At 32.7% G+C, this 13,236-nt stretch overlaps 1 long non-coding RNA gene across 1 annotated transcript; it reads left to right on the top strand.

The window, feature by feature from the left end:
• The first annotated feature begins 8,166 nt into the window (after nt 1-8,166).
• On the top strand, nt 8,167-10,324 carry LOC145307250 (uncharacterized). The gene is made up of 3 exons (XR_013875367.1): nt 8,167-8,289; nt 9,193-9,300; nt 10,191-10,324. It is a non-coding gene; the product is annotated as an uncharacterized LOC145307250 (long non-coding RNA).
• Nucleotides 10,325-13,236: the final 2,912 nt, after the last annotated feature.

The raw sequence follows: 13,236 nt of genomic DNA, 5'->3' as shown, positions 1-13,236 counted from the left end.
TCATAATATGTAAATATTTTGTTAAAACTTACAATTTGGGAAATTTTAAAGTATTAAAATAAATTCTTTTTAATAAGTATGTTTAATTATTTGAAAGATAGCTTACTGAAAATACAAAACAATATTCGGTCTTCGTGTGTGTGTGTCTAAGTGCCAGCCCGCGTCTTGCTATGTCATTCGTAGCAGGAGAGACATGAACACACACACACGCATTCAAACAAACAAACAAACACATCCAGAAATCATATTTGCAAGTTATTTGCAAAAATCTGCAATGTTAATTTGCAAAATTAATTTCATGCCTTAAATGACAGATTTAGAAAAAAATCTTTTTTTATGAAATGTGTTTATCTATAAGTTTAGAACATACTTAAGGCCAAAAAATTTCTTTAGTGTTACTTTTTTCACCTTATATATGAAAAAAGCAGTTTCTTACATTTTATGATAAAAAAAGGGTTTAGGAACAAAAAATGTGTTTTTTCTTGATGTAAACACAATAATTGGCATAAAATCTATAATTCTGAATGTAAAAATCAGATATAGAATCCTTTTAAGAGCAAATATAGTGCAAAAAGTAACCAAGACATTTTTGCAAAGTATGAAACAATTAAAACTTATTATTTCTTCTACTGCAATCAAGTTTTCAACTAAATTAAATCTACAAAACACATAATACATTAACACCCATTTTATTAAATTTCACAATAGATGTAATAAGATTTAAATAAAGAACACTATGAAAACAAATCCAAGGCTTTGTAGCGTAGCCGAGCAAGAAATACAAACACAGTTTTACTTCTATTATTATATTGATTTAAAACAACATATAAAAAAAGGATACTAAAATATACAACAACTATACTAAATTATGGTCTGAAACACCAGTCAGCCATAGCACAACATCTTGATTCACAGCAATTGTAAGTGTGAGCCTCAGTGTCAAGTCACAGCAGGACAAGGTCCTTACTCTATGACAGAAAACACAAGACTCCCAGAGAGTAGGCATATTTGTGTGCTCTGCCACATTGATGACATGGGTATGTTTCCATATTACAACACCAATATACAACATTCTCCTCCATCTATAACCATACTGGTCTTCAGGCTTAAACCAAAAATTCCGGTCAAATTCATCCAAGTTGAATTCATCAAAACAGCCTCAAGATCCATTTGAAATCAAATTTTTAAAAATTCTACCCAGTCCTTGGTAGAGACCACTCATACACATTCCAAGTGCTTGGTTCAGGGTAATATAGCAGTTCAAAGGTTCACACTTCCAATGTTCTGATGAGACTCCTGATTTCTAGTGTTTGACAATGATCCTATTAAATTAGACCATGATTTGGAGTGTTTGACAATGAACCTGACAATGTTTTGCATATACTGGAACTGTTTTCATGAAACCCTGTATCTTCTTTCCAGGAATGAGAATACCAAGTCCTGTGATCATGACTAATTTTCTTCCAGTAATCTTGAACTGCAGTGAATCCAATACCCAAAGTTGTCAATAGCAGACCAAGTTATCCATCAATCCATCATTATCCATCAATCCATCAACATCTCACAAATGATATAACCATGCCAACCAGTTCTTTCTCTTCAACCAGTTTTGGTAGCCCAATGCTACAACACCACAAATGATATAACCATGCCAGCCAGTTGACCTTAGCTTAGTTATGAACTTAGCAACTGGTTTTCACTTAGCAACTATGATTTTCTCAAACAACACAACAGCCATTCACCTCCACCACAAAAAGCCTCCAATCTCTTCAAAAAATTGGGAATCAAATCCTTTCTAGCATCGACTCTGGCTACTTCCCAAAATTCACCACTTTGTCCTCCTTCCTGATTCATGGCCTGATTTCTCCTCGCTATATTATCAAGAATACGTTATCGACCAAGCTGACCAGCCATAAAATCATGGCCTGATATCTCCTCGTAAAACTACCAAAAATACGTTGTGTATCAGACATATAATCAGCAGGTAAATTGCCATTCACCGTCACCTCCTCCTCCTTTATATTACCATCAGCTTCAGCTACGACCGCCAGCTCCTGTAGGTTAGCCAATCAAGCATCTAACTTGTCCATTCTAATAGCCAAACCTGCAACAGAATCACTGTTCGGGTTAACGTCAGCTCCAGCAGATCTATACACCCAATCGATTTTGTCGTCCATAGACAGCTTCTTAAACTCCTCCACATTCATCTTGTCAGGTGTCAAGCATCCAATCACCCATCAGACAACCAACACTCTGAAATGCACAACTTTTGTCTGAGAAATCCCAACTGTGCATGGTATCAAGTTGCACCTGTTTTGGGCCAAGGCATTTCCCCACTCTAACTATTTACGTCGAGCATTTGACATAGTAGCAGTAAGAACCAATTTTAATGTCTATGCATGATAACGAGTTGCACCTGTTTTGGCCGAAGGTATTCCCCCACTCTAACTATTTACTTCGAGCATCTGACATAGTAGCAGTGAGAACCATTTTTAACGTCTGTGCATGGTAACGAGTTGCGCCTGTTTTGGCCAAAACATTTCCCCCACTCTAACTTTTACATCACGCATCTCACAGAGTAGCAGTGGAAACCATTTTTAACGTTGTTAGTTATGACTCAGTGTTGGACCGAGATTTAAACCTTTCACATTTGCAAAACATTTCCCCCACTCTAACTTTTACGTCACGCATCTCACATAGTAGCAGAGGAAACATTTTTAACGTTGTTAGTTATGACTCAGTGTCGGACTGAGATTCAAACCTATCACCTTCCCAACGACGAGTGGATGTGCTACGTGTTGAGCGGTTTGCAAGCGAAGCCACTCTATAATCAAGTTCTTAAAATGTAAGTAAAACATCATTCTGTATCAATCAGTTTTTTAACAAATTTACTTACAATTTTACATCGACTCTTATACACTTATATTTTGATTATTCAGTTCTGACACTATACAAGTGTTGATGTTCGTTTGTCCTACCATTCAATGCTTTGCTTTTATTAATGTTGTCTTCCTTGTTTTTTTTTTATAGGAACAAATTTACTTACAATTTTGCCTTGACTCTTATACACCTTTATTCTGATTATTCAGATTTGACACTATACAAGTATTGATGTCTGTCAGTCCTACCATTCAGCGCTTCTCTTTTATGAATGTTGTCTTCCTTGTTTTTATACGAACAAATTTACTTACAATTTTGCATTGAATCTTATACGCGTATATTCTGATTATTTAATTTTGACACTACACAAGTGTGTCCGTTTGTCCTGCCATTCCATTGCTTCGTTTTACGGATGCTGTCATCTTTGTTTTTATACATCATATTCTCATTACAATAAATATCGATTGATTGATTTATTAAAAAAACTTTATATTTTTATATCCAATAGAAGTCATATATCAGCCAATCTAAGCTTCCAACATTTATTATAGGAGTGTTAATGCTTCATTTTTTATGAATATTGTCATCCTTGGTTTATATGTCTATTGTCAAAACTTACACAAAGTTTTATTTATCAACAAGAACAAAAATTATTGATAATTCGTAGCATTCTCCCCATTATTTAATCATCCATATATAATATATCTATTATACACTCAAAATATATGTTCAACAAGAACAGAATTTTCCGTACCAGTTCTCTCTTCAAAATAGATATACACAATAAACATCTCGTCCAGACACAATCGTCTATATCTCTAATATGTCTATTGCACATTCAAGATTTACTGTCAAGAAGAACAAAAATTTCCGTACTAGCTCTCTCTTCGAAATACAAATATTTTTGATAATTTATCCATATATAATATGTCCATTGTACATTCCAATTTTGCACAAATCAACAAGTTTTCGTACTAGCATTCTCTCTCTCTCACTCTCTCACCTTTTCTCTCTCACCTTCTCTCTCTCTCTCTCTCTCTCTCTCTTTCTCTTCTCCACAACTAGGAATGAAGGAATGTCTACATCATCGATTAACAAAGTTGCTTCATTCCAAATTTTTGATGAATTGACATTCCAAATTCAATCGTGATTAAATTGTTTAAAAATCAAACATTTAGATTTATAAACATCTGAATCAGTTAGAAAACAAAATTCTGTCAACGTAGTCAAAGTACATTTTAATTCAATCAACTTAAATTCAGAAATATTGCTTATTTTCGAATAAACTAATAATTGTTAATTTCTAACAATTCTGAATTTTTCATTATATCCATTCAATATGCATCTTCTTTTATCCATGTTCGGTGCCTCAATGGCCTGAAAAGAAAATATAATGGATTTAAACAAAACGATTATGTCCAAAACCATTTATTATTTCTACAATAGCTTAGCAATCCGAATTTTGAATATTTTGGTTCTTACAACTAAATCAAAAATAATTTCTGTTCTATAAATAATAAAATTTCTTACTATGAATAATATATCACAATCTAGATTTACGCAAATACAATCGTTATTATTCATAGTCTCATTTTAACAATATTCAAAATATTTTGTTTCCATACATATAAACATAAGAGTAGCTCTACTCTTTATTATTTATACATTGTATAAATTCTGTTAAACCTTATGTTATTATTATATCAACAAATATCATAAAATTATTAACAAGAGTAAGATCAGAAATCTTCATGGATACGACAATGACAGATAAATTAACGTTTATTCCAATAATTCGAGGAATATCAGGGATCTGCATTGATTAGCAATGGATACGACAATGGCAAATAAATTGACGTTCATTCCAAAAAATCGAGTAAGATCAGTAATCTACATGGATATGACAATAGCAGATAAATTTTTGTTCATTCTAGAAAATGTTGCACAAAGTTGCTCCACAAAGATATAATTTTGCTATTGGTTTAATTCGTTACCAATAAATGATATGATTTGTATGTCAACATAACATCTCCGAGTTTGTCATCCCCAATTGTAAGCATTTAATCAAATTAAAATACTTTCAGGTGCAAAACTTCTAAAAATCTCTTTATAAGCTTTATATAACTTTATATCGTCAAATCTATACTTTCGGATGCACAACTTCTACACATTTTTATAAGCCGTTAAATCTATCAGGTGCAAAACTTCTCAACATTATTCAATTATAGATATCTTATTTTTGTTTTTTCAAACACAAAATGCAAAACTACAAAAATCGATTGCCGCAACACTGCCGTCAAATCGCCGTCAAACCGCCGTCATGCTAAGCATAAACTGTAAAGAGAATACATGTTTAACGTTACATGTATATCCTTTTTTCCCTGCTGTACTCGAACTAGCATAAACTGTAAGAACCGTCATAATAACTGCAGAGAGAACACATGTCTACGATACATGTATGTCTTTGCCTCCCTGCAAACTGTAGAGAAAAACAATCGTCTAACGATACACGTCTGTCCTTGTTTCCCTGCTGATACAATCCAGAATAAACTATAGAGCAAAATACATGTCTAACGATATACGTCTGTCCTTGTTTATGATACATGTATATCCTTGCTTCCGTGCAAATTGTAGAAAGAAATACTTGTCTAACGATCACGTCTGTCCTTGTTTCCCTGCTGATACAATCCAGAATAAACTGTAGAGAGAAATACTTGTTTAATCGATACACGTCTATCCTCGTCTCCCTGTAGAAACAAACTGTAGAGAGAAATACTCGTTTAATTGATACAAGTCTATCCTTCTTTCCCGGCTGATACAATCCAGAACTGTAGAGAGAATCTTTCTCCCCCTGCTGATAGCTAGAACTGTAGAGAGAATACATGTCTAATATTCTCTATCCTTCTCTCCCTGCTGATACAATCTCGAACTGTAGAGAGAATACGTATTTAACGATACTCGTCTTTTCTCGTCTCCCTGTAGAAACAAACTGTAGAAGGAATTAATGTTTAACAATACATGTCTATCCTTCTCTCCATCTTTCTCTCCCTGCTGATACATGTCCAGGGCGGCACCTTTCCATCCCTAGACATTATGTCTTTGACTAAGGACATTGGGCAGGTTGGTATCATGGTGTCCTCCACCAACATGGTACATGTCCAGGGCGGCACATTTCCCTCCCTAGACATTACGTTGGTGTCCTCCACCCACATGGTGACCTTCACTGGACAGGACGGTGTCGTGGTGTCCTTCAATAGACAGGTTGGTATCATGGTGTCCTCCACCAACATGAGGTTCTAGTTTGGATGTTTGCGTCATATTTATGACAAAGTTATTAAACCCACGCTCCTATGCTTGACGCCCGAGAAAGTAGCAGAACTTAATTTGAATTCTGGCACCAAGTTGGAAACACAGATTGACTTCGTTCCCGGCTTATTTTTGGTTTTAGAAAATGCTCATTTTTGGGTTGTCCTACAAAGTCAAAAAAAGCAAGGATTTATTGCTACCACCTGCAATAATCTCCTGGTTCAAATCTCGCTACTTTAGAAACCTGTTTTTGCAACTAAAAAGGAATCATATGCCATTACCATCAAATGCTGAAGTTGCTAGAGGCATAAGCTATTACTATGTCACACCAGATCTAACTAGAGACAACCATCTTTTGCTGACAAATTTAAAACAAGACAGTAGAGTTAAAGCAGCCTGGTCCATAGATGGACACATTAGATTTTGTCTTCTCTCAAACGATAAAATCAAATATCAAGTTAATGATGTGTACCCAGCAGTAGAAGATATTATCTCTTCTTGTGCAACAGCAGCCTCAAACACTGCTGACAATATAACATCTATTGTTAAGCAGAGAGGCAGCTCAGATAAGGAGAACAGTTCGACAGCGGACGAGAGCAGCAGGAGAGCCAGGAATGGTGGAAGTCCCCCTGAGAGGAATGGCAGCAGGTCACCTGTACAAGCTGAGCTTCGCGGCAGCCCCAGACACCCTCCACCTGTTGGAAAAAGAAAGCCTGGAATAAGGGCTGAGGTTGAAACTTCAAAAATAAAGTGATAAGTTTCCTTTTATTTAAAACATGATCATTCTTCTTACCACTATTAGACATAATCGTCCATGTCTATTTTTCTTACAGATTGATATTTTTTAGCACCACTAATCCTATTGATAACAATCTATTAAACATAAACAACATTTTTCATGAATGACAAAACTTCTATACATTTGATCCGTACTTATACATTTACTCTTTTATTCTTAAATAATAATCATTTTACATTTAAAGGGCGAATATAAGCCCAGTTCACAAAAGCTAAAAGGTTGACTGAGAGAAATAAAAGGTCAACCTTTTATGAGGTCAACCTTTTTTCAGTCGTACTTTTTAAAATATACTTAGTAAAAAAAATCTTTAATGTTCCTTTTTCCCTGAGGAAATCAGCTGGAGGTTAACACTTTTAAAAATTTAGGCTGACGTTCTTATGATCCCAAGAAAATTATTTCAATAATATTTGATTTTTCTAGCAAATTTAGAAATTAAATTTACAATATTAAAGTACTTGTAATATAGTTAATTATTGAAATGAAAATAAAATATTTGTGTTGTTACATCTATTAAAACTTTTTTGTAATGTTGAAGAAACATCTCTCAATATTTAACCTAAGCTAACAGCTGATCGTTAAAAAGTCCAACCAAAAAACAAAATGGCCAGACAATAACAATTAAATTTTCGTAATCTTAATAAAAATAATACATTGTTGCAATACGTATGTTGTATAAATCATATTGAGTTTTTTGTGATTTTTTTCAAATATTATAATATAAACGTTTGCTAAAAGTTAATTAAAATCAAGCAAGGCGGGCGGAGAAGACGTTGTTTTGGAATGAAAAGGTTACGCACTTTTAAGTGTGTGTGTGTCTGAGTCTATTATAACAAAATTTATCATAAATGGATATTAAAATCCCAAGGTATTAAATGATCGAGCGATAGCACCAAAAATATCCTAACCTGACTTGATATAATAAAGAAACAAGCGGGAAATATCCCACCTCCCCCCCCCCCCTCCTCATTTTTATTTTAGTGAGGTATAGTGCCCAATTTGGCATTTTGAGAAAATTTTTGCAGAGCTGCCAAAAAAACATCTTTCCTAATTTCACAAAAACAAGTTGGGAGTTACTATTAGTGGTGTAGAGACCCATAATTCCAATTACCACCAACTATTGACGTTAAAGATATATATGGTGTAATGAATAAGGCATAATATTTTATATTTGGGTGTTATATCCCTGTTTTGTTTCGTCGATATTCTTAATAGTTTGGATCCTTTCAGATTTTACTAAAGATGAGATGCAAATTTTTTGAGTGACGGCGGATTGATTTTCTACGATGTTCTACTAAAAAAATAAGGTATTACATTATTTTTCATTTGAACTACAATATAACCCACATGTTAAAAAGAGAGGGGTAGGTTTCTGGTAAAATCCGTAAAGGTTATGTGTTATAAGTTAAAAATAGTAGCAGAACGATAAAAATTTATGTTAACTTTTAAAAAAAAATTTTTGTCTAAAGTTCTTTTCAATAAGAAATACACATATTTAGTGAATATTGTCGTTCTACTACTATTTTTAAGCCTTAAAACACACACCTTTACGGATTCTACCATAAACCTACCCCTCTCTTATTTACAAAACTTAAATCGGATGCAATTAAGAAGTAAAAAGGCTTTTTGTTGTTAGATTAATGGTATCTGTTAATATTAGTTCAGTTCAACGATTACAAATTTTTTAGTTATACAGCAGTAGGAACCATTTTTAACGTCTTTAGTTATGACGTGGTGTTAAGCTGAGATTCGACCCTATCACCTCCCTGGCGACCTGCGGATGCGTAACGTTTTTAGCCATGGTCGTGGATATATAAACTGGATTTTAGTACAGTGATATATTTATGAAGAGGGATTCATGATTTTATTAGTTAGTTACTTCGCCCCTAGCCTCACGGCGAGGCGAGAATAATAGTCCAAACTTACACAAGATATTTATAAAGCTTCCCTGTGAAGTAAATTTAATAGGATTGGTATTTTGTGACATCTTCAGCTTCGGACAAAAAAAATCTTTATAAAATAGGACTATTTGCTTCAACTCTATGTTAAGCAGCTTCCATGAAAAGTAAAACTAATTTAAATTGGGAGTAACAATTAGATTAAACCTTACCTGGAAAAATCAGAATCTTTCAGTACACGCAGACAGATAGACATCCTGTTACTGTTATAAAGATTATTCATAGTGTTGTTTATGATTTTTTTAAATTTAGGTTAATAGAAAGCAGACTGACTTGAAGCACGCCTATACAACAACAGCTTTTATCAACGAATAAAACAACGAAGAATTTCTCTGCACACTACATCCTATGTATATCAAGGTAAATATACGCAGCTCAAGGACTTCACCTTTTTTTCATTTTAAGGTCGTAAATATTAAAGTCTCTTCCCAGTTTTAGTTATTTAAGTCAGAAAGAGGTTATAGTTAAGATCTGCAAAATATCTACGTACAGAAATTGAAATAAAAACTATCAAAAAGGGATATTCCACGAATAAGAGAAAAATCGTTTTTTAAAAGCGAAACTTTTCTATAATTAGGGTCGGTCCGTCCGTCCGTCACGGATAGCTTTTTTCATTAATTTAGGCATGTCAGAATTGTCCTATCGATTTCAAATTTTGCATGGTGATTCCTTTAGTAGTTAGGTACGATTTAGAAAGCGTAGCAACTCTATAAATCATTACCAAAATGTCCGTACGTCCATTTTAAACATGTTGATTTTTTAGATTTTTTTAGCAAAAAATTTTTGTGAACTAATCATCTGATTGATCTGATTTTTGGTATATTGATTCCTGGGACAACAAAGTATAATGTAATAAGCGAAGCAAATCTCTAATCAAGTCCTAAAAATGTAAGTATGTCCAAAAACATTGTCCTGAATCGAGCATTTTTTTCAACAAATTTACTTACATTTTTGCTTTGACCCCTATACATTTATATTATAATTATTCAGTTCTGACACTATACAAGCGTTAATGTCCGTTTGTCCTACCGTTTTAGTGCTTCGCTTTTATGGATGTTGTCATTAAAGGCCATTTGGAAAAGCCATTAAGTATGAAAATGTTTGTTTTTAATTATTGTAGAAATGCCCCCTCTTTTCTTAAAGTGTAGTTTTCATAAGCATGGCTGTTAGATTTTTTAAATGGGCAGTACCTTTGCTTATAAAAGAAATGGTTAGAATCTACTCTTGAATTAAGTATTTTTTTTCTTCAGAAAACAGTGATGTTGTATTTATAGCTGCATGCAAGAAAAAACATTCAAAGTTCGATAGCTTGTAATATTAATAAAATTTTGTGAGTGATTTCAAAATTATAGATTATTGTAACAAAATAAAATAAGATATTTCATATATTGTTTTAGTTCAATGATGTAATGTGTGAAGCTACTCTTTAATTTGAATGTACTTTTTAACATACATAGAATTATATCAGGGATCTAAAGGGATAAGATAAAAGGTTGATAAATTGTACATCCCAAATAGTAAAATTACCCCTCCCTTAGATTAAACTTAGTTGTTGAAACGTTTAAACACCAAACGTAATAAACCAATCAATCAAACTTCAGTAAAAGTCCACAAAGTTGTTAAGCCAACGAATGAGAACACTATTTTAAAACTTAATGGACTACTACTAGTGTAATAAACAGTCCATTGTTACCTATCTCTGAATTTATATTTATTTTTCTGCTTTGCTGCTAGTTAATGATATCGTACTTGATACCATTCAAACAAGACCTTCAGAAAACAACTTTTTGAATCAATACACATTTTTAATTGTTGCGGGTTCCCTCAGATCGCATATGGACTATACATTCTATTTTTGAAAACTTTTGTATGTTTATTTATGAAAAGGTTTGGCAAAGAGATAGAAGATCTATGCAGGGTAGTATCCCCTAGGAACAGGGCCCTTCGGGGATAAACAGTTGTTGGAAATATGTTGTTTATTTTCTAAATTAAAAATAATGTGGGAGTTTTGAGTTAAAACATCATCGGGTATTTTTGAAAGAGTTTCCACACAAATTTTTTTTAAAATTAAGATAATTTCCAAGTTGTTGTTGGTATCATTTCGTGGAACTATTCTTTAGGTGTAGTACAGTTTAAAATGTCATACTTTTAATCCTTATTGAAAAGTAAAAGGATCTCTGGTACTTGATTAGGTACAATGTGGAACTGTTTAGTTTTGGCGGCAGGACCGCTGCGGCCATCTCCTACCGTTTTTTATGCTCTTTCTCTCCATTAATTTTAAATATTTGCAGGGAGAGGGCATTAATCTGTTTATTGCACTAGTCCACAAAGAATAATATTAACGTTTACTTCATGCTCAACAACTTGTAGTATTGTTAATCATCAGTGATATTTTAAACCTGAAGGAAAAAAATAAGTTCTTAAATGATTTAAAGTTGTCTAAGAAAAGAAATAGCACAAAAATGACGTTTATTCATAGTTTTACATTTTACTCTTTAAAAGCAACCATTTTTAAAAGCGAAGCTTTTCTATAATTAGGGTCGGTCCGTACGTCCGTACGTCCGTCCGTCCGTACATCCGTCACGGATAGCTTTTTTTTGTTAATTTAGACATGTTAAAATTGTCCTATCGATTTCAAATTTTGCATGGTGATTCATTTAGTAGTTAGGTACGATTTAGAAAGCGTAGCAACTCTATAATCATTACCAAAATGTCCGTACGTCCATTTTAAACATGTTTATTTTTTTACTTTTTTAAATAGCTTTTTTCATTAATTTAGGCATGTTAGAATTGTCCTATCGATTTCAAATTTTGCATGGTGATTCCTGTAATAGTTAGGTACAAGTTAGAAAGCGTAGCAACTCTATAATCATTACCAAAATGTCTGTACGTCCATTTTAAACATGTTAATTTTTTTTACATTTTTAACAACAAATTTGTATTTGACCTAATTATCCGATTGGTCTGATTTTTGGTATACTGATTCCTGGGACAACAAAGTACAATATTATAAGCGAAGCAACTCTATAATCAAGTTTTAAAAATGTAAGTATGTCCATAATCATTATCCTGTATCAAGCAGTTTTTTAACAAATTTACTTACAATTTTGCTTTGACTCTTATACATTCGCATTCTGATTATTCAGTTCTGACATTATACAAATGTTAATGTCCGTTTGTCGTACCGTTTCAGAGCTTCGCTATTATGGATGTTGTCATCCTTGTTAATCTTAGCATTTAAATCCTGTTTTAAAGTTTATGAACTGAACACATAACTTTAAGGAAAAATAGAATTGATAACCAACCCCCTTTTTTTTAAACAAGGATAACAAAATCCATAAAAGCGAAGCTCTGAAATGGAGGGACTAATAAATATTAACACTTGTAGAGTGTCAGAACTAAATAAGCAGAATATCAATGCATAAGCCTTAACATAATTGTAAGTAAATTTGTTGCAAAACTGCTTGAATACATGATGCTGTTTAAGCACATGCTTACATTTTTAGGACTTTTTTGTAGAGATGCTTTGCTTATAACATTGTACCTTGTTGTTATAGGAATCATTATTCCTCAAATCAGATGAATTGTATAATTACACAAAAAAATTAGTTGTCAAAAAGTAAAAAATGAGCCTATTTTATTGGAATTTGAGACTTTTTGCTAACGATTAAAGTGTTGCTGCAATCTCTAGGTCATCCCTAACTTATAGGAATCATCATGCAAAGTCTGAAAATGATAGGACAATTCTAACCTGTTTAAATTAACCAAAAGAGCTACCTGTTACAACAAGAAAGACTGACCCTAATTATAGAAAAGCTTCACTTTTAAACAGGACTTTCTGGTAACTATCCACGAATCTAAGCATGATCCAGCAGTGATTCTAAATGTTTTTTTCGATGAATATACGAGAGTTCTGTGTAATATCAATATGTCAATTTAAAGAATTTAATTTCACCATGGTTTTATATGAAAAAAAAATTAAAATGTTAGACATTTTTTAACTATACATCATCAAATGTTTTGTTGAGTTCAAACTGCTGTGACACAAAAGTAAACTTTTTCACTAAAAAATGTTAATTTAGAAAAAGGGATGGTAACTTGTAATGTTATAAACAGTTTTATTAGTGTACTTTTGTAATTTACAGCATTTGATTATGTTTTGGCCTGTTATTTTTTTCGAACTTTTGAACTCAACAAAATATTTGATGATATTTCATCTAATATTGCTCAACATTTCAAATTGTTTTTTCACTTAAAACCATAGTGAAACTTGATTTTTTAAATCGATATAATGAT

This window comes from Acartia tonsa, chromosome 15 (assembly GCF_053477335.1).
Source record: "Acartia tonsa isolate MP-2025a chromosome 15, ASM5347733v1, whole genome shotgun sequence".
NCBI lineage: Eukaryota > Metazoa > Arthropoda > Copepoda > Calanoida > Acartiidae > Acartia > Acartia tonsa.
Note: the sequence above shows the minus strand (reverse complement) of the source record. Positions and strands in the feature narration are given on the sequence as shown.